The sequence below is a fragment of the Crocuta crocuta genome, unplaced genomic scaffold (assembly GCF_008692635.1).
Source record: "Crocuta crocuta isolate KB4526 unplaced genomic scaffold, BGI_CrCroc_1.0 scaffold126, whole genome shotgun sequence".
Classification (NCBI taxonomy): Eukaryota; Metazoa; Chordata; class Mammalia; order Carnivora; family Hyaenidae; genus Crocuta; species Crocuta crocuta.
In genome coordinates this window covers 3,823,371-3,846,019 of record NW_027531000.1, presented here as the reverse complement: position 1 = coordinate 3,846,019, position 22,649 = coordinate 3,823,371, and the positions used below count along the sequence as shown (strand labels likewise).

The following is a 22,649-nucleotide window of genomic DNA, read 5'->3' as shown; positions in this document are numbered from 1 at the left end:
CACAGAATCTGTCAGCACAGAGCCGATGCAGGGCTTAAACTCACAAAGCACGAGATCATGAACTGAGCCAAAGACGGATGGTTAACCGACTGAGCCACCACCCAGGCACCCCTTAGGTCTAGTCCTTAAACTATATTTACTATCCCTCCTTCTTATCTCTGAAGGGAGAAATCACCCCAGATGTGTCCACCTGCCTATCTCCTTCTCTCTTACCAAATCCCCCCCAATCTTTCACCCCATAACATTCCTTTTTTCCCTTGACCATTCAGTAAATGGACATAGTCCCAGGCAGAAGGTCATGCTCAATTTCCCAAGATTAAACTTTCTCCAGTCATACTGCCTCTCGCTCAAAACCTAAACTCAATGAAAAACAAGAAGAGAGTGTCTCCAGGTCCTTGGATTAGTAAGTAAAAATTACCAAGTCAACACTGATGACAATGTGATTTAAGAGCTGGTGGGGAGAAGCCAGTAATGACCATGTGTAGATCACTAAAAGAGAGTATAGTGCTGTTGTGAAAGGCATGAGTCTGGGCATCCAAAAGACCAGGGTTCAAGCCCCACTTCTACTCCTTACTAGTCTATGTGACTTTGAGATGCTGTAACATGGAGATGAGAGATGGTACTCGGCTCAAGGGATTGTTGCTGATGTAAATGAGATAATGTATGTGAGGCACTTAGCAGGGTGCCTGGCAGGTTGGAAGCATCAATAAATGCTAGACTGGCTCCTGCTATTAAAACGCCACCACTGCTGTTGTTATTTCAGGACACAACTGCCCCAGCACGCCATGACTCACTGCTCCACTCAGCCTGCCCTGCCTCAGCCCTCAGGAGGAATGTTTGAGCCCCTCTCAGGATAACCCGAATTATATTCAGCACCATGACTGTGAGCCTGGCTCTGCAGCCAAGAGTTCTCTGCCAGTACAAAGCTTTCATGGAAGAGACACAGCAGGAACATAATAGATTTGTACCATTAAAAAAAAAAATCCAACCGCAGCACTTTGACAAAGATAACAGGCTCTCACTTGTATTAACCAGCCCAAACAAACAAGAGCCAAACAGTTAGTTGCCGGAGCCCACAATCCAGGCCAATCCTTCCAGATTGGGATACAGGACCCTTGAGATTTACCTGGGAGTCTCCAATGGAAAAACATACCTAAGATCTGACACTGAGAAAAAAATCACCACGACAGTTTCTTAACTTTGCAACACTTACATTATGATTGTCCTACGTTATGAAGTCTTTAGGAAAGACAGACCTGCCTCTGGAATCATCGTCTAGATTAATACACCTTTAAGAGTATCCATTCAGAGGCGCCTCGGTGGCTCAGTCGGTTGAGCGTCCGACTTCGGCTCAGGTTATGATCTTACAGTTCATGTGTTCGAGCCCCGCATTGGGCTCTGTGCTGACAGCCAGCTCGGAGCCTGGAGCCTGCTTCGGATTCTGTGTCTTCCTCTCTCTTTGACCCTACCCTGCTCAGCTGTTTCTCTCTCTCAGAAATAAATAAAACATTTAAAAAAACAAAAAAAAGAGTATCCATTCAAATCACCTGAAAAATTCCTAACCTCTAGTTATCCAACTAGTTATATGCTGTGGATTAAAGTGGAGACTAACTTGCTAATTCAGCTTCTCAACAAAGGAACTTCTCTAATATGAGGGAAGGAAGAAATTCACTTGTCTGGAATACTTTTAGTTCAAAACTTCATATTTTAAAAAGTCCATTAGAAACTCTAGTTTTACAACTATTTCCAATACTTAGAACTCTTAAAATCTTCAACACTACACACTGTGGGAATCATTATGACCTATTCTGAGATCCAAAAAAGTCCTTCAAAATGATTTCTCAAAGAATTCTGATTCCCTTCTCTCACTCCCCAAAAGTAGCTTTATAGACTTCAGAAATGTCTGTAGTAAATTCTGCGATTTATAAAAAGGAGGAATCCTAAATTGCTGAAAAGCATTGATTATAATACCCACTAGCAAAGAAAGGCACAGTTCATCCTGAGAAAAGAGCAAACACATGCTGTCCCTTCCTGGAGATCTGCTGGAGAGACTAGTGGGTATTTAAAAAACAACAACAGCAACAAAAACTCTTCCCCAATGGCTCCTTTTATACAGATCAAAAGGAAAAGATGGAATTTTGATATTGCTAAAATTAACAAAAGCCTTTCATGAACAGTATAAAACATAAACCCTAGAATAACTCTTAAAATAGTTTTCTTTAATGTATTTGAGGGAAGGGGAAGAGATAGGCAAGAGGAAAGAAAACCAAAAGAAGATAAAATTAACTTGAACCTATATCCTCATGCTGATACGTTTCAGACTCTGGTTCTCATTCAGTGGTGTGGCAAAGAATCACAGAGGGGCTGAGCAAAATACAGAGCAAAAATCAGTAGGACTGGAGTCCCAGGAATTCATATTTTTGATGCATTCCCAGATGATTTTGACACGAGTGATCTTCAAACTACATTTAGTGAAACACTACTTTCTGACACAGAAAAAATATGTATATTCTGGGTAATTTAAAACATTTGTTATCAAAATGTTGCAAATAATCAACCGTCCCATAGCTCCTGGTAAATACTTTAGTTAGAATAAGAAAGTCCTTTGTCAATATCCGTGGTGCTGAAAGCAACATATCTTGACCTGGCATTTTAACAAAGGTGATATACATATACACACAGATACATGCACATATGTACATGTATCTGTGTGTATATGCATGCATCCGTGTGTCTATGTATATACTGGGCTAAGCCTACCATAGTCAAGTAAAGCATCTTGTCTTTCTTTTCTACTTGCTCAACATAGACTGGTAGTCAAAAATAACCTGAACTTTAGGAAAGACGACTCTCTCATATTGTTTGCAATTTAATACTGTACAGATGGGCAAAGTGAGACAAGAAGCATCCAAGCAAAACAAAATTTCCGGTATCTGAATTCCCCCAGAATCCGTCAGAGGATACCCAGGTCTCTGCTTCCAAACCAGCATTGTTCTAACACCTGGAAAAGAGCCTGTTTTTTCATATGCATAAGTTTAATTGACAGTCACTCTGATAGAGAATTCTAGCTGCTATGGGGAGGGGAGAGAGAAACAGAACATAAAGATATTTATCAAGGGAATGCTCTTCCTCTCTTACCACAGAGCACATTATACCAAAAGCAGTATAAATTAGATGAGACTAATTTTCCTTATCACTAGTAGGAAATTCTCTGGTGATGTGTAGGGCTCTATTCTCATCTGTGTCAAGGAAATGAGTTAATTTTTATGTTCTCTTAAGGATCTGTGAAACACACAGCTCGAATGTAATCCCACTCACACATTTACCATTTGTAATTTCAATTAATTCAGATTGCATATTCCTAGATTTACTTAAGTAGATACTAATAAAACCAACACAAGGCCTGGTGGCTACTTTGAAAAGAGTTAAGAATACTAAGAGGAAAAAAAAAATCCTGAGAGACATAAGTAGGGAATAATCAAAGAATGATCTAGAACGAAAGAAAAGGCCCCTGATAGAACAGGGCTTGAATGGTGAAGTGTCATATGTAAGCATTCCTCTAAAAGTATAGTGCACACCCCACATAATGGTGCTTGGGTTTGGAAATCAGACAGAATTGGGATCAAATCACACCTTGTCACTTAATTACCTATGTGACTAGGGGCAAGTCACACAACCACCCTTAATCTCAGTGTCCTCATCTATTAAATGGAAGAATAACAGTAACTATCTAATAGAGTTGTTGTGAAGATAAAATTAGATAATGCATGAAGAGTTCTTAGCACATAATAAGCATTCAATAAATGTTAGCTTATTATTACTCTATTATGAGGGTCAGGTGTGTGGGTGTGAGGGTAATTTTACCTTGGCACCCACTGATTGACAGGGAAGATAAAAAAAAACACAAAAACAAAAAAACCTTAAGAGCTTATGATGCTGCAAATCAGGAGCCCAAACAAGTAAATCAAAGTGGCTCATGTATTATAAAAACTCAGCTGCACAAACACCTCTTTAAATGGTTATATTAGGGGCACCGGGGTGACTTACTCAGTTAAACATCTGACTTGGGCTCAGGTCATGATCTCATGGTTCATGAATTCGAGCCCCACACAGGACTCTGTGCTGATGGATGTGGAGCCTGCTTGGGATTCTCTCTCCCTCTCCCTCTCTCTCTGCCCTTCCCACACACACACTCTCTCTCTCCCCCTCAAAATTAATTAATTAACTAATTAATAAAAACTATTTTAAAAATGGTTATAGGATACTGATATTCTTTCAGGGCATAGCCACAACACGCTCCTGCTATGGGTTGAATTATGTGCTCCCAAAGTCATACAATCAAGTCCCAACCACCAATACCTAAGAATGTGACCTTATTGGGAAACTGGGTTATTGCAGATCAAATCTGTTAAGATGAAGTCATATTGGAAGAGAGTGAGCCCCAAATGAGTATGACTGATGTCCTTATAAAGTGAGGATATTTGGACACAGGCACACACTCAAAGAGAAGCCATATGAAGCCCTGGAGTTGTTACCACATGCTAAGAAGCATCCAAAGATAGGAAAGAGACCTAGAACACATCTCTCCCTAGCACTCACAGGCGGAGCATGTCCCTCCCTGCTGACACCTTCATCCTGGACTCGCAACTTCTAGGCCTGGGAGACAATAAATGGAATTTATTGCAGACAGCAGCCCTGTCTACAATCTACCGAATACCTTCCAGAGATGTTGACCCCCAAATCCCTAAAACAATGAACTGTGCTAATGTCTGTTCCAAATGAACATACGTGCCCACAGGTGAGACAGGCAGTCTACGGAAACAGAGCTCATTGCAAAGAGAGAAAGTTCTTGCAGGCGACAACCTGTCAAACACTAAACAACATGTGCTGTCCCTACTGCACTGTCACCACTGAAATTCCCGAAGACTTGGTAGGAAGCTCAGTCTAAAGCTGCCAAGACCAGTTGCTGTGGCCAGAAGGTATGTTATCTGCCTAGGAGAGAGGACTGTTCAAACACAAAGCTTCTACTTTTTCTTACCTGTCTAAGCAGTGCTTCAGAAACTTTCTGGGGTGTCAAAATCAACTGAGAATTTCATCAGAGCCAAAAACCCTCTACTGGAAAAATATACTTTACCCCAACATTTGCTCACAGGTTCAAGAGTCTAAGCAGGGCCAGCCAGAGGGGCAGTCACATATATAATTGGATAGGGCCTGGGTTTGGTTAAATGCCCTGTTGCTACTGTCTTAAAATTATTAATTTTTAAATAAGGGGTCCCACATTTCCATTTTGTACCGGGTCCTAAAAGTTATGTAGCCGGTTCTAGGTTTTAGGAATATAAAAGCACCAGGATAATGGAGCTGTGAGCTGAACCTATTTGGAGTGACGAAAGATTTACAATTCTTCTTCAATAGATTTTATTTGAGAGCCCCTTTTCTGAAGGGCTCCACGATTAGGGATGAAACATTAACAAGATGGTCACATAGGTGAAAAACACACCCTCATCAAAACCTGAATAGATCTGTCGAGTCACTTAATACTATTTCTTTTGAAGGACTGGAATGAAAATTACTACAAATGATTTATACATTCAGAGAAAGTCATTATATCAAAAACCAAATTTCTCTGGAATCACAGTCACCATAAAAAAAAAAACAACTAAAAATTATGTTTTCTCCAAAACTTCAGAGTAACATGAGCTAGCTAACAGAAGAATCTGCCCTGTCTTCCCAACTTATCCTAATCCACAATGTCACCACCATGTGCCATCTTGACTTCAGTTGCAGGTAGTCTCCAAGTAGGTAGTTTCCAGTCATGGCTGTCAATCAACTGAACAAGACTGCAGAGTGTTCATACCCTTTTGTAGTTCCCTCCCACGGTGAATCTAGGCTGGCCCCTGATTTGTGTGACCAAGGAAATGTGGCAAGGGTGATGCTTTGGCAATTTTGGACCTAGCCATAAGGCTAGTAGCTTCCACTGACTTTCTCTTGGAGCATTTACTGTGGAGGGAAGCTCAAGGCACCAGGCAAGGAATTCAGTGATCCTACAAGATAGAGCACATAGAGAGGCCACAAGAGATCCTGAAACTATATGAGGAAAAGAAAGTTTCAATCGTCTCAGGGCCCTAGGCAGATCTCCAGAATTCTCCAGCCCTGGCCATCACCTAACTATGACTATAGGAAAGACCCCAATCAAGACCAGCAGAAAAAATACCCAGGTGAGCCCAGTTAATCTTCAAAACTGTAAAAGATAATAAAATCATTATTGTTTTGAGCCAGTTGGTTTGGGTCATCTGTTACACAAGAATGGGTACTTGAAATAAGTTCTAAACATTTCTGAAATAAGCTCTAAACAACTCATTGAGAAAACAGAGGGCAGGAACTAGGCATCCACGAGGTGAATCCAGCCCACAAATGAGTGCTAGTTAGCACGCATCTCCCCCCCTCCCCCACCTTTTTTAAAGGTATTTTTGTTTTATGTTAAAATTGGAAGATGTCAGATAAAAATCTAGATTTCTGGTTTCTGAGAAATCGGAACAGCAGTCACTCTGGACCTCAAGTCCACCACGGTAATAAACAGCAGCAGCAGAGGATAGTAGTTGCACCTCTACTAAGGGTTCATGATCTTGTTCAGTCTAAATGAGCTTCTGCCTGGCCTAGTCTCTGTTACGTCATCTCTTCACTCCCACAGTCCTTAGCAGAGTGACTGGCACACCAGTTGGTCCCCACTCGGTTGAGCCATTGCACTAAGTATCAACTCACCTTATGGTCTATCCCACATGATTGCCAAATCCTGTTGTTTGTACGTCAGTTATCCCCTCCTTTCCAATCCTGTCATGACTGCCTGCATGCCCTCTCTTAGGTGACTGCAAGAACCTCCTGAGGGTCTCCTAGCCCCCATGCTGTACCTCCAGTCCATTCCAGCCCATCCCCACTAGGACCACCCACTTAGAACGCAGATCAGGTATATCACGGACTCCCACCAAAAGCCTTCAGTAGGTTTCCTGGTTGTGATATTGTACTAGATGTTACCAGTGCAGGAAAATCAGCAAGCACACGGGCTCTCTCAGGATAATTTCTTTTTTTTTTTAAATGTTTTATTTATTTCTAGGAGAGAGAGAGAGAGAGAGAGACAGCGTGAGCAGGGGAGGGTCAGAGACAGAGGGAGTCACAGACTCTGAAATAGGCTCCAGGCTCTGAGCTGGCAGTCAGCACAGAGCCCGATGCGGGGCTCAAACCCACAAACCGCGAGATCATGACCAAAGCGAAAGTCGGACGCTTAACCGACTAAGCCACCCAGGCGCCCCTCTCAGGATAATTTCTTAAAACCATGTGTTTTGGGAATCTATAATTATCTCAAAATAAAAAGTTTAATTTTTAAATCTATGAATATGTTCAAGGTACATATATTCTTTGACCCATATGTTTTATTTCTATCACAATCAAATGTGTATGACATTTTTAAATGTCTTTGGTCACTCCCCATCACCTACAGAACAAAATCCAAACTCACTCAGCCAGACTTTCAAGGCTTTCCTTGTTGTGTTCTTTATTGAAAACAATAAATCTCCAGAATCAAACACATTCTGCACGTTGTGTGCATTTTTCCAGCCTAGGGCCATCCTGCAACATCCTGTAAACCCTCTGCATTCTCTAACATGGAGTTTAAGTTCCCTCTGCCGCAAAGCCTTTTTAAAGTCTTTTAAACTTAGAAGAAATTACTCTCTCCCTATCCCACCCCACTGTGTTTTGCTTGCACCTAGAGTGTGCCCAGCCATCTTTGTATCGGAGCTATTTCCGCAGATGTATATGGTAGGGACAGTAACACTATCTCCTGCTCTCAGAGCAATCCATAGAATAATCCAGTTCAGAGAGGTAAAACAATAAAGTCTCTGCTTTTCTACTATACCTCAGAAAGGGGAAAATAATTTCTCCTCTGTTAGCTAAAACAGTCACTAACAGAATTCTGCATATATTAGGTGGGAAGACTTGCTTGAATTAAAAAAGAGAAGACAAATATTTGCATCTTATGGTCTCTGAATAATGTTACCTTCAAAAAGAGCAAACAAACATTTCCCCTCTCCCTCTCTACTTATAAACATGGAATAATTGTATCCTTCACAGACACAAAAGTCATAGTAACATAGTGACATGTTCCATCACGCAATCCCTGCTTCTACTTGCACATCATAAATGAACGCCAAATGGAACTGTCCTCATTTGCTCTAAACCCAAAGAAGTGCACTTAGAGATTAGGGATAAAGAAAATCTGGAAGAAATTTGAGAAAAACGTCTTTATGTAGGTTGAGAATTCTAATAAAACAGGTGTGCTTCATATATATTAAGGACAACTCAGAGTTCTACCTGTTTGAAGGTAACTAACAAACGCACAGAACTTCGTATTTTACATGCTAATGAGAAATTATAGCTTGGGGCTGACTGCAGAGTTGAACGAAAAGTACCTGTGGATGGTTCCCACCCATGTGATTGAACTCCTCTAGGTCTTCAAACATTTCATACCCCTTCACTCCTTACCAGAAACGTGGGTGAGGCAAACTCGGCAGCTATTTGCAGATCTAAGTTCCACCCCCTTTGTTTCCTACTAACATAACTGGAACTTGCTCAGGGAGGCAACGTGCCATGTAACAGGGTTCCAGCCACTGAAATGCAAGGAGACATCTACAGTGGGGTTCTGGGAAAGCTCATGTTTTTCCCTTGGTAGAGCTGCTATTCCTCTTCACTTTCCCCTCTTCTTAAAGCAGATGTGACCACTGGTGAGGCAGCAGCCATTTTGCAGAGAGTGAAAAACATTAGGAAAAGGCCAAGATAAATCTCTGTTGAGGATGGTTCTGACATCAAGGAGCCACTAAAAGAATGGCAGTGGTCACCAGACCTCTGACATCTTAAATGGGAGATAAATGAATCCCTATTTGGTTGAACAAATCTTAATTGGCTATTGAGTTTCATGCATGAAAATGTAAACCTGACTGAAAGCCATTCTTCCTTCCTCACCCTCTTCCCATTTAAGTCCAGCCAATTCACCCATGCCTGTGCTTCTTCAAACCCCAGCATCTCCTATTTCTACCCACTTCTCTCCAAATCTCCAACCTCCAGGCAAGTCCCAGATAACACCATCTCCTGCCTGTACTGCTCTTCATTGGTCTTCTGTCATCACCCTCTGTAATCCATTCTCTGTGGCCCTGCCACAATGATCTTTCAGAAACATAAACAGAACCCCATAGTTCCTACTTAAAATTCGTCCATGCCTCCCTATCAACCTGGGAATAAAGTCCATACTCCTAACTGTGCATTAAAAAGGTCATTCTATGGCTGCCATGACACTGAACTTGAATTAATTTCTTCTCCAGGTTCCAGCCTTCAAACCATTCCCATACTCTCAGCAGTAATTGCACATGTCCCAAGGATACTCTACCATATACTTTTGACTAAATAACTTTACCCATCCTTCCAGAACATATAATCCAAGAATTTTATCAGCACTTCCAAATTTTGACTTAAGAGTATCTAACCACCTAGGCCTAGTACAACCATTTGCACTTCTTTGTACATCCAACTGCTCAGTGCAAGCTTCCACCTTCCATTAAAACATATGGTCCAAGGGGCGCCTGGGTGGCTTAGTCGGTTAAGCGTCCGACTTTCGCTTAGGTCATGATCTCGCGGTTCGTGGGTTCGAGCCCCGCATCGGGCTCTGTGCTGACTGCCAGCTCAGAGCCTGGAGCCTGTTTCAGTCTGTGACTCCCTCTCTCTCTGACCCTCCCCTGCTCACGCTGTCTCTCTCTCTCTCTCCTAGAAATAAATAAAAAAAAAAAAAAAAACATATGGTCCAAAGGCTAGTCAAAGCCCTGCTTTTCTCAAATGCCATTTATAGCTCCATATTATACTCACTGTTTTTCCTTCCCTACCTTATTAACCAAAAAAAAAAGAAAGAAAGGGAAGTTAACTTAAAGATAAATTGCGAAACAACACAAAAGTTCAAATACAGATACTGTAAGGAACAGTGACCTAAATGACTACAGTGGAAAATGTTACCAACACTGGAATCAGTGTTTATCCATTTCCGGTGATGCGTGGTTATGATGATGCATGCTTATCAGTCATAGTGAGTTTTAACATCAGAAACTTAAACAATGTCAAAACTTTACTCTATAAACACAATCCCGGTGAAGATATGAAATAGATACAGACTTGACTTGAACATGGTTTATGTACTGGCTTTTTATTTCTTTATTTTGGCAATTTTAGTTCCTAGCATTTCCTATGAGTCATTTTTCATGAATATAAAACCGTCCACCTAATACTGACCCTGACCAACTTCGATCTTTTGTGACCTATAAAATCATAAATGCATAACTGTAAGACTTCTACTATTTTCAGTTTCCTGAAATAACTCCATATATATAAATACACCAACAGTAACAACAAACCTCAACATTATTTCCTACGTACAAAGCATGTTGATTTCCATAGAGAGTCTGAGGCATATGATATATCTTAGAATACAAGTTGTACATAAGCCAGAGATATACTAGCAAAAGAATTAAAAATAACAGGAACATATAACAGTGGTGGTAGTGACAATTACAAGAAAAGTCTTTGCTGTAATTATGATTTATTGAGTATTTTCCATGTTCCAATCCTTATGCTAAGTACTTCACATATGCATTATCTCAATGATTTCTCATAAAACTTGGCACTACAACTAGCATCATCCTCATGATAAAAAGAGAAAACCTAGGCTCAAAGAAGTTGACAACTTATGTTGGTACATCTGGCACATAATGGAACCTAACTTATGACCCTAGCTCAGGACAAGGCTTCTTAATCACAAACCCAAACATGTACATAGCACTTAGCATGTACCAGGAGTTGACAAATAGTTTATTTTCATAACAACCTTATGTAGCAAGTATTATAACTATCCTCATTTTACATATGAGAAAATTCAAACATGGAAAGGTCAGGTTACTAGGTCAAGATGACCCAGTCAATAAGCTACAGATCCAGGATTCAAACCCAGGCCAGGATCTCCATAGTCTGTGCCCTTAACTACCACCCTATTCACTGCACTACCCTCCAAGGAATAAGTGAATGTCTAGGGCATTTATAATGTCCTGGGCATTGTGACACTTTCCATATATTATCTTACGAAATTCTCTAACAACTCTGAGGTAGGTGGTATTTTTATCTCCACTTTACAGATGGAGATTCTGGGACTCAGAGAAGTTAATTCAGTTGTCCAGGGTCACATAACCAACGAGTGCCACATTGGGAAATATCAAGTAGCAATATTTGGGTTTCACTCCCCACCTCCCCAAATTTTTTCCTGAGGCATGTGTGTCTGGGAAACAGTATGCATCAGATTTTCCACCTCCTTAAAACTGTTCGGTTCATGTAATTTAGGGTGTGACTACTCATAGATACCTTTGAGCTAATCTTATGGGAGCCAGTGTAACCACAATGCATACTACAGAACAATGCATGCTTTCTCTAGAAATTACACTTGCCAACCTGGCTTGGGAGAAGCCCATCCTTGGGATATGAACACTTAAGACAGTTCAGTTTTAGAAATGAAGAAATCCCACTGCTGCTGTTGTGTTTCTTTTCCACACACAGTAGGAAACTTCACTCTTTCTTCTAGAGAAAGTACTACTCAGTTTTCTACTCCTACTATCTTAAAAGTTCCATTATGTAAGCCAACATAATTCCTTCCAAAAAAGCATTATGAATCCTATTAAGAAAAAGCAATAGTTTCTCTATTCATTTTCAACAAATTGGATGGAGGAGGATTTAAAAAGAACTAAGGCTCATTTCTGGAAACAGAATTAAGGAATAAAAATGCATCTACAGCAAAATAAACTGATAAATCACAGCCCAACATGTCAAGCCTACACCAGTTACAGAATGCTGATTTGTATGTGTCGCTAAGTTTTGGTTTTTGCAGAGACAACTTTAATAAAATTCCACAAGGCCACAGAGTTATGCTGGAGACAAAAATCATATCTTCAGCATCCTCAATAAAATGCAAAGTCAATAACAGTTGTTACCCTTCACCGGGATAGACAGACACTTAATATGAATAGACAAGACAAAATGCAGAATCTGCCTTTTAATCTTTTTATTCTTTCACTTATGGGCTCACTTGACAAATATTTGCACAGTGCCTATCTGTGCAAGCCCTGGGCTAACCTCTGGGAATACAACAGTGAGCTAAATCACCCTGCTCGCTGGCCTCATGAAGTTGGGAAGCAGATACTGAACTTACAGATAAATACAGGATACTTACAAAAAGTAATCAAGTATGTAAGTAAGTGGGAGGAAGGAAAAGATCAGGAAACTATAAAGGAACAGCACAGCTAATGCAGGTGAGGAGGCAAGGAAGTGGGTCGGGAGGCACCTTTAAGTTAAGAATGAAAGATGGGGAAGAGAGGAGACTGGTATAAAAGTATTCCAGATGGCAGGAAGAATGTGTGAAAAGGCCCAAGGTAGAAAAAAAAAAATGAAGGAAGCAGTGTGACATCAGAGTTCAGAGTTTCCAGCTTAGGTGCCAAAGGGCTGGCCTCATCCCTCTGAGAGTCTGAGTGCTCACAACCATGGTAGCTTGTCCTCAACATTAAGGCCTCCAGTGCCCCAGAAAATGCCAGGAGACAGCTGAAGGGCAACCTGGAAACTTAGAATATTTCTTAGCTGCCTAAGATGAAGCCAGTTAATACAACATGAGACACAGATTGTCAGTGGGAGACATGAATGGGGGTCCATCTGAGTCCTGAAAGAATGTACACTGAAGACCTGAAGGCAAGGCAAGGCTAGGGCAATATTTCTCCACAGGGGAGATCAGTGAACTAACCAGCCATTGCCCACTGGAAGCACCAATCTATAAGGGCATTAAACTCTCACGGGAAGTAGAAGAAATATTCTGTTAGGAGGCAGAGAGTGAAGATGCCCAAACAAAAGATGGTCCCTAAACTGCCTTAGAGACAGCAAAGTGTACAACATTGATGTGTTAAACAGTGAGATGCAATTTTGGGGCAGAGCTAAATTGCTCAAAGCTGCAGAAGAGATCTCTTGGGTCCTTGGCACTTCCCACCTTACAAGGCACTAGGTCTAAATGGATGATGTAATACCAATGTGAAGGTGCATCTGAATTATTAGTCTATGTGGGACCCCCACAGGCCTTCGGCTGGCCATGCTTCCTGCCCTATTTTTTGCCATTAAGACTGCTTTGTAGGGCACTCCCTTGCCCAGGATGGTCTCCTCCTACTCAACATTCTGAGGGGCAGAATCTGTGTTTTATCAGTGTTTTTTATCACTCTATCTCAATTTATAGCTCACTGTAGCACTCAATAAATCAGTTCTATTTTCTGTAACAAAAATAATAATAATAATGATACTATTAAGACTATATGACAAAGCTTCTAATCTGGGTTTACCCATACCATTTAACTGGCAAGCAGTCTGTAACATCAAGATATAACATTACTTCATAATTTTCAAGGTTTTCAATGTGAGATGTTTATGGAAAATTTCAAGAAATAAAGTACAGTAAGATATTTCACACAGTTAAGGTCCAGCTGTGCATAATCAAAGAGAAGCATAATGAGCTACAAATATGAAATGCTCACACACACGCAGATGGAGGCAGGGATCAATAAATTCAAAGAGTATCAAAATCTGCAAGGTCAATAAAAACTAATCCACCAGCTCTGCTCTGTAAGGAGGGAAAACAACGGAAGCTCAGAATGCTGTACAAAACTATCCCTGCGTAAAAACAAAACCACGACTTAAAGAGATCTCTAAATTCTCAGCCTACTGTGTTCCTCACCGTACTGAGGGGCCACCTGAACTAAACAGGTCATGTTACTCCTCTAGCTGGAAATCTGAAATGGCTCCCAATTCTCAGCGGGTAAAAGGCAAAGTCTTTTCAACCTCTGTAGTGTCTGTCTCCATTTGGATCCCATTTCATCCTTGACCCCATGCCCTGACTTTCCTACCACTCTTCCCTTTGCTCAAGCTGTCCCAGCCACTGTGGACCTCATGCTGGTCCTGAATGGGGAACAGCCCTACCCAGGGCCTACATACTTATGCTTCCCTCCGTCTGCTAGGCTTCTCCCACAAATGCTGGCATGACCCACTCTCTAACACTTCCCCTAAAACCTTTCTTCAAATGTCATTTTCTCAGGAGGGCCTTCTTGCCTACTCAGTTTTAAACTGCAAGTCTCCCCAAGCCCATCCATGCTTTATCTCCTGTATAGGACTTATCAGCCTTTACCATATTATACATTATATTATTTATATATGTATTTATTTCTACAGCCCTCCCTTCCCCTACATATAAGTCCCATGAGCAGAAGGATTTTCAAAAGTGTGGTTCATTACTCCTCAAACTGAGATGGGTGCCTGGTACATGGTATAAGCTCAGTAAATATTAGTTGAATAACTGGTTATGTGGATTGATGGATAGAGTTCAAAAGCGGCCCAAATCCAGAGAATTCAAGTGCTGTGAAATGTCTGATAGTGTCTGGCAGCCCCTGGGAAGCAGCCTGTGGCCTGGGTGTCATCTACCATCACTATGTGCCCACTCTAGAACTGGCATTCACTGATACCCTGTGTGAAAGTCAGCAAACTAAGAAATGAAGTGACATAAAGACTTGTCAAAGCAGTCCCTTTGAGGCCGCATGACTCTGGGTTGAAGAGTGAACTGGCCAGCCAATTTTTCTTTTTCTTAATCAGAAACAAGATGCTCTTACATGGACAGATATGGCAATCTCTTCTAAATTGCTTCCCCATGGCCTTCAGCTTAAGAGCAGAAAGGGGTGATTTGCCTAGATTGGACATCCCAAAGAGACCAGATTTCAAAAACTTTCTGGCATGAGCCAATATTTGCTATTAAGCCTGGATGGCTGGCACAGCTAAACCTCCATGCATCATTCTAAATATAAAACACCAAGCTTCAATTATAACTTAATGACAGATACATCAAGGAAGATATTAAGAGAGGCCAAAAATAAGGTGGTAGAAACCAAGGGTAGATACTAAAACTACAAAATAGTTGGCTCAGCCATCAAGGAAAAAATAAAAATAACAACATTCAGACAGACTCAAACTGACATAAGCAGTTTATGCTTTTTCATGGTTAAGAACCCCGTAAAGGTTTACATCCAGGCTTTATCTCACTCCACCTGTACCTGAAATAGCATAACATCCACAAAGCACTACCTGTCAGAACTTGAAAGACACAGGCTAATCCTAATTCACAAAAATAAAATACCAGGGATCACTGAAGGCCTTGCTAATTTCCAGTCTAATTCAGAGCCTTACAGCCCAACAAACTTACTAACTGAAGACTGGAGTTTTCCGTTCCAGAGTCTGAGCAGTCTGTCTCAGGCACTGGGCATGCTACCAACCACTGCTCTTCAGGACATGCCTTATTATCCCTTGACAACAGGGACACCCTATCATAGTTTAATTCATTCACTGGAGAAGCTGGGTGATCTGAACAAGTTCTGAACGCTGGGGCCATTTGCAAATGGCATCTGTTTCACGTGTGATCATTTCAAATAAAATACAAACACACAAACACAAGACAAAAGTACTAGGAAAGAACTGTTAGAAAAGAATTTACTACAATGGTAATTCTTTCCAGGATTCCAAATGTCCACAGTTAAATCTATTGGGAACAGCTCTTCCCTGTAATCTACTATGGCTGAAGCAGGTATGCGTGTTCCCACCATTTATAGAACCCTCTCGATTTGGTAATGGCACACTGCAGGAGAATCACTGGGGACCATTCAAAACCATTAAGGCTATTAACTCTGACTTGAGCCAAGTCGAATAAACAAGTGTCATCCCAACAGGAAATGAGTTAAACTGGCCTTCAGAGTCATTTAAGCAAATACCCAAAGTCAGGTTGCCTCCTAAGAAATCCTTCTTTGGTTTTTGCCCAATTTAAATCAAAGATTCCTGGAAATGGTCATTTCAGGGGAAAAAAAATGTTCATTTCACTTAAAAATATATAAAGAGAGTAAGTTTCGGTTGGTTTTAAGTGACCAACTGAAACAATGTCTAAACTTGCTCAAGTCTCTCTGGCCACTAGGTACATAGCAACAGCAGGTGCATGATAAATATTTAAGACACCAACATGGATCAAATCCAGCTCCACCTACAGAAAATCAGGTTTCTGATCTGGAAATTCTAGACCAGAAACAGTCACACATGAGAGAAGAGGTTGCAGCCCATTGCTGTGGTGTATATATTTTTGTTGAGTCTAAATAACATATTAATTTCAAAATGTGACCACCTCTAGGTCTTCGTTAATGCTAAGCCTACAGCTCGAACAATTCACATCCCAAATGAAATCATTCCCATCTTTGGAGAGTTCTCTCCAATATGACCTTCTAGGAAAGCCATTCCTAATATACTATGTTCTCATTCTACTTGTTCTTCAGAATTAATCACTTCCTACATTCAACCATCTGGGACTTGGCTTTACTTGCTTTGGATCCTGACCTTATGTATTCTGCCTTTTATCATAATTCTTTCTGGCCTTGCTGCTCCATTTAACACTACGGTTTTTGAAAGTTTGAAGGTTGAAGCTAACCTTAAATTCCTCTCTACCCCTATGCAGTTGCTTTATGCCCTCTAGATACTCTGTAAATACTGGTTGAAATGAAACGATCTCAGTCTTGGATTTAATTCTCTCAACGTCTCCAAACAGTCTAATAGCTTAAGGACCAAAGCTACCAAAAAATTAACTTAAATTGTAAGTAAAATAAAATTATTCTAACTTATTAACCTAACCACTTGGTATATTTGTTTTCTTACCTGGAAAACCAGGCCAGCCATAAGAAATGACCTTCCCTACACTGGCGACTCAAAAAGTAATGAGATAATTTCCTTCAAAGATGATTACGTTTTCAGGATTCTCTGGAATGCATACCTACCCTTTAATGGGTCATTATTAATAGTTCCCTCTGGGTAGAACCAACACTAGGACATTTCAGAACTTTCAAGCAACTTCATACTATATATGCTCAGGTGTCAACATAATCTCAGTTTGATAGTCCCATTGCTTATATGAATTAGGAGACAGATTTACTAGAGATACTAGGGAATATGCCATCAAATCTGTGTAACTATTTCCATGTTCAGGTTCCAAGGGTATTATTCACTGTGCTTGTATAAGCATCCATATACATCTATCAGCATAAAAAAACAGATGAGAATGTGAAGGGGTAAATTCTGCCCCCAAATTAGGGTTGCCAGATCTAACAAATAAAAATACAGGATGCCCTGTTACATTTGAATCTAGATAAACACAGAACAGTTTTTAGAATAAGTATCCCACAAAATATCTGGGGCATATTTATACTAAAAAATTATCCTCTGTTTATGTGAAATTCAAATTTACCTGGACATCCAGAATTTAATCTGCCAAGCCTACTCTAAACCTTAACATTGTACTGCATCTTCAATTTTAAAAAAGAAAAAAGGAAAGCACATGTGCAGCTTGTGAAGCCTTAACTTTCAAAAAGAACATAAGTCATCAGGGGCGACTGGGTGGCTCAGTCAGTTAAGAGTCCGACTTCAGCTCAGGTCATGATCACACAGTTCGTGGGTTCAAGCCCTGTGTCGGGCTCTGTGTTGGCAGCTCAGAGCCTGGAGCCTGCTTTGGATTCTGTGCCTCCCTCTCTCTTGGACCCTCCTCTGCTCACACAGTCTCTCCCTCTCTCTCTCAGAAATAAAACATTAAAAAAAAAAAAGTAAGTCATCAAATAGCATTACAGGATATTTTAGAAAGTTCAATGTAACACAGGTAAGAAAAATAACTGAGGGCTAACCATGTTACAAAGTACTAAAATCATTCCCTTTGTGTGCATTATCTCATTTAATTCTAACCACATCCTTATGAGGTGGGAATTATCATCATCATCATCATCGTCATTATTTTACTACTACTACTTCACTGATAAGGAAAGCAAAATACTTGGGGTACCTGGGTGGCTCAGTCAGTTGAGCATCGACTCTTGATTTCAGCTCAGGTCATGATCCCAGGGTCATGAAATCAAGCTCCACTTTGGGCTCCACACTGAGTGTGGAGCCTCAGTGTGGAGCCCAATTCAGATCCTCTGTTTCTCTCTCTCTCTCTCTCTCTCTCTCTCCCCCCCTCTCTCCCTCTCTCCCTCTGTGCCCTTTCCCCCCTCCCTCTCTCTCTCTAAAATTAAAAAAAAAAAAAATTTAACTAAAGCAAAAGACAGAGAGAACACACTGCCCAATATCATGGAATAGGAGAGCAGAGATACAAACCCAGGCAGGTTTAACAAGAGGGCTTACAAGCTTAACCATGGCCTCATCATACAGGTGAAGAAAAAGAGAGTCTTAGTGATTTGCCCCATTCAGACAGCTGCTCAGCAGTGCAGCTAGAATTCAAGCCTAGAACGGTCTGACTCCAGAGTTTTAGCACCCACAATCTACCACCTGTGCAAGCCAGCAAAATGGAAAAGGAGTACTTCCCACCTAAACCAGCTGCAATTACCATTGTAATGCTTTGTCTTCAAAGAACAGTGTTCCAACGGCTTCCTAGGAATTTTTATCAGATCCACCGAGCTAAACTTTGACTCCTCAGAATCAAGAGGTTATCCAGGGTTGGATGGGGAATGTGGAGCTTTCTATTTGGGGGAAGAATTTCTTGTTGCTGCCATTTCTGTACCAAAGCATCTCTTTAAAATAAAGTCACTTATCTAATGTCAAATAGTCTTGTTGCCCTAAAGCAAATTCTTCCTCCTGCACATGAATCCCAAACATTGAAAGTAACCTGGAACGCAGACATGAAGCCCAGTTCAAAGCAGCCATGGAGTCAGCAAGGACCACAAGAGCCAAGATAATTCTTTTTGAATCTGGAACTCAACAGCCAGGGTTATTCCATGTAAAACATGAGAGTTAGAAAATGTCAGAAGATATCTGGAACTTGAAACTTTACCTGAAGCACACTTACCATTAAGAATCCTCATACGTCTTATTCTAGGTGCTTGTTTATCTCTGGAGTAAAGACAGATGTCTTTAACCAGGGGTGTGTGAGGTGTGTGTGTGGTGTGTGTGTGTGTGTGTGTGTCAACATGTGTCATACAAGACATATAAAATACAATGCTTATCTAACTTTATCCTCAAAACCCACTATAGAGATGAGAGTGCATGTTAGAGTACAAGTTAGCTGAAGGAAGATGGGGGTGGGTCTGTTCACACGATGGACACTTAGAATTTTTCTCACATAACTTATAAAGAATATATAGTAATCTGTCATTGTCTGTTGACTTGACCATGTCTCCCATTAGAATATAGGCTCCCTGAGGGGAGGGATAATTGTATTTTCCATGTATGTGGTACAGAATAAGAATCCTACTATGTTATGAATAAATGAATGAGCACTCACTACTGTCACTAGTAAGCAGCGTGCATACAGTCTTACTTTTGCCTTCAGTGCCCTAAAATCTGTGCCCAAGATTTACGTCTTCTTGCAATCACAACCACTCTAAGGGCTGAACTCTGTGTGTGTGTGTGTGTGTGTGTGTGTGTGTGTGTGTGTGTGTGTATCATCACTTTCACAGAGACTGTTAGGCTAGAATGATCCTAACTGGCCTCCGTGACACCAGATCTGGCCATCCTCCCACCCGTTCTTCATTTGGCAGCCAGAGTGCTACTGCTCTGCTTCCATCCAACCAAGCTCCCTGATGCTCTAGTCATGCTCAAAAGCTTTCACAGCCCCAAAGGCACTATACTGGACTATACCTCCGCGTCCCCCATCTACCTGGAATGCCTTCTTCACATCTGCTTGGCAGCCTAATTTTGATAATGAACTCAAACTCTACTTCTTCTATAAGACTTTACTCTTCCCTTCTCCCCTCTCAGGAAGTGGCCCCTCCATCATTTGCCCCCAAAGGTACAATAACAAACCTACTATCATATTCATGCCGCTGTAAGTTGTAAGACAGTGCTCATGCCTTATGGGTTGGCCACCTTACCACTAGCATAAAGTCTAACATGCAGTAGGTGTTCAACAATCACTTCATAGATAGCTAAGTGAGGTTTAGAGAGCAAAAACCTTTGTTGATTTAATCAATTCTTGATATCTTACTCCACTGGAGAAATAGGGTCTGGACCCATTCATTAAGTCTGTCTTTATCTACTAAGTCTACCAAAAAAAATATTATTGCAAAGAGAGAAAATGGTGTATGCTGTTATTATTACATTGTTTGAGTGAGCACCCACTAACCAAGAAACTTCATAGAATATTCCCTATCTGTAAGTAGGCTTGTGGTATAAAAGAAAATGACCCCAAATCAAGGAACCATTGTAAGGGAACTCAGAGAGAAGGTACCTCTGAGATAACAAGTAAGTTTCCCCTCTAGTATCCATGATGAGTTGTGAAAGCCTGGTGTCCTGAATTCAGAAGGGCCTAAGGCTCCTCCCAGGTTCACTGGACAGAGCAAGACAATCTTCTACCATGGTGTAGCCAGGGGAAGGTGCAACAGAGCAACACAACCACCCTGATCTAGTCCTTACCTATCACAGGGAGACAGTTCCCTAAGTGGCTAGCTCAGGGCCACAGGATTAGTTAGTGGCATAGCTGACCCTGAAACCAAGCCTCCCAAAATATTCATTCATTCATTAAGCATGTATTCAGTAACTATTAGGTACCGCATGGTGCCATTTGCTGTGATAAAATGAACAAAAACATTCACAGTCATCAACCTAGAAAAACGTACCATATATTTGATGCCTCATCCATAGATCCTCTTACTACGTCATGATATGTTTCCAATTCCCACCTCGCCTCAACTATTAAACTCCCATTTTCTTAGATGTAGTCATCTAAATAAATATAAAAACTCTTTTTAAAAAAAAATAATACATTCCCAATAATTAAATCAATTCATAACAATTATTTCTTTCCCCACCTTTATTCCTTTTATCCAAACTTTTTGAAACTCACATTTAACCAAAAACTCCATGGTGATATTTGAAATATTTTGCAGAGAGCTATACCATTCTCATCTCAGTTCAAAGAATTTAACATCACAATGTTGGAATCAAATGTTGGCTAAGAATATACAGATCTTACAGTGCACATTTTCCAGAGGCTGAACAATCATAACTTAAACTCAGGAACCCAACCCCATGCTTAATAGTTCTTATAGTAAGGAAATTCTATTTTTATTCCCCATACAAATCTCATCACTAAAAGTTCAACTAGATTCACTCTATCCTGAAAGACAACAGATGAGTACAAGTCACCATTCGGCATCTTCCATCAAAGAGTAGGGAATATGTCCTATAATTCTTCTATTCAATCTCATTTTCTCTTTAAAAATTAGAAAAAATTAGTGGGAAAATTCACCAGAAAGAGACCTCTCTGAAACCTTAAATAATTTAATCAAAAAATTTTTTTCAAAGAAAGTGACCCAAAACGGAAATAAGTATCTAGAATTTTCACTACAGAGTTTCCAGTTTGACTCTGAAGTAAACAATTTTTCAAATTCATGTTGCTTTGCAAACTCCCAAGTTACCAAGTAGCACTTTATTTCCATAAAGTAAAAAGACACATTCTGGTCTTATTCTAAACAGGACACCAGAAAACAAAACTAATACTGTGAACAAACAAATCTTAGCTAAAACTCATTGAAATAATCCAAATGGTTTCCATTCCAGGGAAAATAGTAAGTCAGCAGTTTGCATACGGCTGCCTTTTCCAAATACACAAAATAAGCAAAAACACCACCAGAGGAAAGTGCAAATGCTGAACCCTTTCTATTTCTGTTTCCACAGGACTGCAATTCGATCAATACCATGGCCATGAAGTGCTCCGCCACCATTTATACACACTTCCAGGTGGTCTCTGATGTCCTGCCCAGAAGCCCAGAGAGCTCCCAGGACAAGGTTCAGGGAGCCATCACTCAAACCACAAACATAAGGGCAAGAAAGCCTGGGTCCCAGGCTACAGCTCTTAGAATAAGGGCTAGAAAGTCAGAAAAATAAATGTATGAGAGTGTCAAGCAAACAGAACTCTCAGAAAGAACACAGAAGATTCAAAACAAGAAAACAATGGGGAAAGAAGTCAGCGTTCCTTGAGAAGCAAAAGGCTCTGGAAAAACATAATAAATGAATCACAACCCTTCACCTAATACGAGCAACTGTCTGGAGCTGGCAAAAGACAGTAGAGTAAAAATATTCTATATAAGGAAACTTACTTAAGGGAAGTATTCAAAACCCTTCACCCAGGACAGAAGACAACCCAGTACGCAAGGTCATGAGTGGGGAAAGTCTGTCAGGGTTACTGAAGGGCACATGCAAGTAGCATCCTTAACTCGAGGTGATTTTTGAAAAATAACATTTAACAGAAAAAAAAGGAAAATGAAAATTGCTGTTCTGACTTCAGGACAGACTTACTTCCAAATCCCCATCCTCTGACAGGACTTGAAAAGGACAATAATTAGTCAAGAAAGGAGCAAAATGAGGAAGTGGTATTCTTTTACAATTTCTGTTAATCCCCAGCAGCTGTAATTTAAGAAATTCAGTGACATCAGCATTTATATTTGACCCAGCAAGAACGACAGAACTACAACTGCAGAATCATATGAGAG

At 40.5% G+C, this 22,649-nt stretch overlaps 1 protein-coding gene across 11 annotated transcripts in view; it reads right to left on the bottom strand.

The window, feature by feature from the left end:
* Positions 1-22,649, bottom strand: part of MITF (melanocyte inducing transcription factor) — a 231,491-nt gene that overhangs the window by 180,296 nt on the left and 28,546 nt on the right. The gene's annotated exons all lie outside the window — the stretch shown is intronic.